Genomic DNA, 4,395 nt, shown 5'->3' with positions numbered 1-4,395 from the left:
GGCATTCCTAAAGACCACGCAAGTGGGACAATACATGCGAGACGAAGCCGCGCTTGATTGCTGTCCATAGGACCTCCTACGGTTCATCAACATCTTGGTAATGTTGACAGAAACAAATTGAGAGATTTCTGAAAACTCTGATGGAATGGTGTTTTTTTCAAGTATTGATATCCTTTCAAAGCACAGCTTAAACTATGCATTTGGGTTTTGAACTGAGTCCCACAGCTGTGGAGCTAGGATTTTTCTCTTCTTTGGATGGAAAAATCCCATTTTCTCATATACTCTTTACATTTTATTTATAAAATGAAGTTTTTCATTGGATAGAAGTACTGACAGTGTACAGTGAACAAATTCCATCTAATGACAAGCTAATCCTGTTCACATGGATCTTCCCAGGATTCGCAGTCCCAGTTACCATAGATAAAGCCCTTGTTTGACTTCGCTTGTAATTTATTCCCTGTTGGCTTTATGGTTCTCAACCAGTCACCAGTGACAGAAGACAGACTGCAGAGGGTCTTACAGACGTAAGACTGCACAGAGGAAATCTGGACTCATACATGTCTCTGTCCTGGAGCTGGTATTTTTAGTTTGCATGAAGGAGAACCTGAAGGGTCCTGTGTTAATGGGTCACCCCTGGTTGGGCTGCAAAGTCAGGAGAAGCACTACACGTGGCTGGTATCGCCACTGCATAGGAAGAACTACTATACTGAAAAATTTCTCCCACTGCAGTTGCTCTGCTTGACTATTTATCCTACACTAATAGAGATATTTTAAATGCTAAGGAACATCTCATTTATACAGTTCTCTGTGCACTATTGCCTTACTCAGTTGAGTAATATGACTCTAAAATGCTTTTAGAAGTAATATTGATTCATGAGATCCATTACATCCAGCAGAATCCCCTCTGCTTTCAGCTCTGATTTCAGTATCAGGACAATTCAAACATACATTTTGACTGGCAAGCACCTATATGATGACTTGTATCCATTTCCTCCTTATCCTAAACTTGGTTTTAGATTTACTTTTGACCTGATTTTTTTTCTTTTCTTCCTGTACTCAATTTATGTTTCACATGACAGAAGTAGAGTTCTCTCTGCAAGGAGCAGTACTTAAAAAAAAAGTTTTTGAAAGGAAAGCTAAGCGCAGGGAGATGGCAAAGAATGTATGTCCATCTTACCTATTCTCTTGACAAGGGAAGGTAGGCTCCTTCCCTTCTAGATGTAATTCAGTCTATTTCCCAACCCAGCTTTAAAATACCACAAGACACGAGCCTTTGCAGCTTTCCCAGGAGATGATATTCCACGCTTAGCAGAAAGCAGCATGAAAAAGATTCCTCTGATGTGTCATTCTGGGCTGGGCGGCAGAATGATGCTCCCAGAGCGTCTCAGAAATAAAATGTCAGCCTAATTTGGAAACCATTCTTTACCTTCACACCTTTCATACCCAGAAACTGCAGCCGAACCACAGCTCAGACATGAGTGTGTAGGCTGCTGTATTTCGCAAGTATGAAACAAAATAAAAGGCACCGTAGCAATTAACACTGTGCTGTCAAGCTCCTTCTAAAATATTTATTTCTTTTAGAAAAGTTTTAGGCTGCATGATTGAGCCATGAGAAACTTCCTCTGGCCCTCGCAGTCTGCCTTGCTGCTTGTGTTCTGCTGCACCATGTGAGTTGCACCTAAATTCCTTCCTGGAGTTCCCAATCTTTCTTCTCAGCTCCCAGATAATAGGTAAAGCCACCTCTCTGTTTAGACGTGGGGGCTGCCTGACTTCTCTAAACTTGGCCTGCAAGCCCCTTGAAGGAGCACATCTGTGCTTCAGAAAAGAGCCTTAGGTTCATATCGTCCTCAAAACCCCGAGGTTCTCTCCACTGTGTGACATGGATCATGGATCACGGTATTCTCAAAGATCTCACAGTACGGGTCAACCACTTCCGCCAAACTCTGGTCACCTCCAGTGCAGACATCGCAGAGGACCCGGGAATCACGAGGTTCTTTGAAATACAAAGTTAATTCATTGATTAAAAGTGCCAGATTTGCACTCTGAAATGCACCTAGGATTGTGGCAACTTCGTGTTGTATTTCTCTCCCTCTCTGTCTACACTCAAGTTATTCACAATCCTCAAGTCACACCTGAGTAGAAATCTTGCTCAAGCAGCTACAAATCACAGCAATTATTTGTAATTTAAAACTGGCAAAAGACAAATGGCAGTGACACCGTTATTACTGGTTTTAACTGGGACACCATGAAGATATTCTTGATGCTACTGCTAAGCAGACCTGGTTGCACCTTACAAAGTCTCCGTGCTCTTCTTTATAATTGTTGTGGGATGAACTGTCTGCCTCCCAAAGTAAATCTACCATTTTTCCTCTTTCATAGAACTGTATTTTATCCAAACCATTTAGTAGCTTCACATATTTTTCTTCAGCTATAATTCATTAGAAATTCAAGTCACATCAGCAGCATCTGTGAAACAATTACTGCATCTAGGGCCGACTCTGCAGTCTAATCCATCATAATTATGACTGGCCTCTTTGAAGATGCTACGATGCGTGACTTAAATATAGCACATTACTGTGCAAATGGATCAGCATCTCATCCCACCAATATGCAAGTTATAAATTCAGTCCACCACTGTTTGACTTTTTCAGATGCAAGCAATAAATGTACATTTATTTCCTGCTACATATGGGACACAAATCGGAAACCAGCTACTGAAAAAGAGTTTGGTATTTTTTGTTTGTTTTATGGGCAAGTTTGGCACATTCCTGCCACCTCTATCAATATGGGACTACTGAAAGACTGTGGAAGGCGCTGTTATGAGCGTGACAAACCTTTCTGTGGCAACAAAAGTACTCATGGTTATGTCATTTTCTTTACTGGAAAACCCTTCTTTACTTTTAGCCAGTTCTAGAAGTTCATGCCTGGTTTTATATAGCACCCGTATCTGGGGAGTTTGTGAATGCAAAGCAGCTCTGATGAATGAATGGAGAAATACACCCACTGCAGGGCCATACGATCTCCTGCGAGGCTGGGTAAGATTCCCAGTAGAAAAAGTAGGTGGGGGTATGCTGTGTTGGAGTACTCATGGCCCTAAAAGGACCGAAGGGAGGGATGTCAGATGGGTTGTTTTCCCTCCTGGGCTTAGCTGGGATAGGAATATACGTCCTCAGAGGTGTTTTGCCCTGGCAGAAATAAACCTCCTCAGATTGCGACCTCAGCTGCTTGTGCTCCAGTCATTATCAGGATGAGACTCAAGAAGCAGACGTCGGATACCCGGGAGCTGTCAGTGGCTCCTCGGAGGGCTGTTCCTGCAGCACTGCCACAGCCTCCGTCCTGATACCACCTTTCTGCCACCGCCACGGAGGTCTAAACTGCTCCCAGACATGAAACCCCTGTAGCACTTTCTAGCTGGGAGGGGAATTTACCTATATGTTTTGCCAAACTCCAGTTTGGAAAGTTGTACTTTCTGCTTACACTCCTATCGCCTGGGCACAGCAGTTGGCTTCACTTCTGCCTAATTTGCTATGTATTATTATGAGCTGTTGTGCAGTTGCTTCTCTTCTCTGAAGCTTATGCCGCTGGCAAAGAGGTCTAAATCCTGAACTTTCAGCAAGTGAAAAAGCTCCTAAAGTGAAGGGATTTTTTTTTTCCCCTACTTCAAGAATTAATGAAAAAATCAAGAAATGGCATGAGTAGAGTTATTCCTAAGTCAGGACACTTATAGATGGCATTATCAGAAAGCTTAGTTTAAGGATTTCGTGTATCTGTTGCACTTAAGGTGCACTGTGTTTATACACCCAGAAACAACGCGAGCTTCCCCATGGAAACTAACAGGAAAGGCAAGACCAGGACTACGCCAGCACAGACTCTGGGTGGTTCGCCATTCGCAGAACAGCTTCTTCCCAAGCCAGGGCTGCTGATAGTTTGTAATAAACACAATACCGTCAGAAAGCAAGCCAAGGCACCCACGAGAGAGAATTGTAACCCTGTTGTCCAGAGCAGATCCAAAAGAGAGACTGCATTCATGCCCAAGGTGAATTGAGGCTCTGAACCCCAGAACACGCCGGGGGGAAACTTCAAGCAGATGCAAAGGAGGCCCTAGAACGACAAGACAACTCTGTTGTTGGCTGTGCTCGATGGCTTACAGTGGGGTCCTTCTGCACCACGTTCAGCTGTCTCTTCACTGGGATAGGGTATGTATTCAGTGCTTTAGGAATGCTTCAGAAAAAGCTCGCGTAAGAATGCCGTGACTTCTCTGTCCCTTGAAGTTTTTAATTTAAGACTGTGTTTCTTTCTAAAATACACATATTGATTTCTCATTGCAGCTTTAAATAGCACTGAAGGGGTTAATCTAAAAGCTACTGGATGAGACTCTGACTATTCTGCAGGAGG

The sequence above is a fragment of the Mesitornis unicolor genome, unplaced genomic scaffold (genome assembly GCF_000695765.1).
Source record: "Mesitornis unicolor isolate BGI_N332 unplaced genomic scaffold, ASM69576v1 scaffold35659, whole genome shotgun sequence".
Classification (NCBI taxonomy): Eukaryota; Metazoa; Chordata; class Aves; order Mesitornithiformes; family Mesitornithidae; genus Mesitornis; species Mesitornis unicolor.
This window is presented reverse-complemented; position numbering follows the sequence as displayed.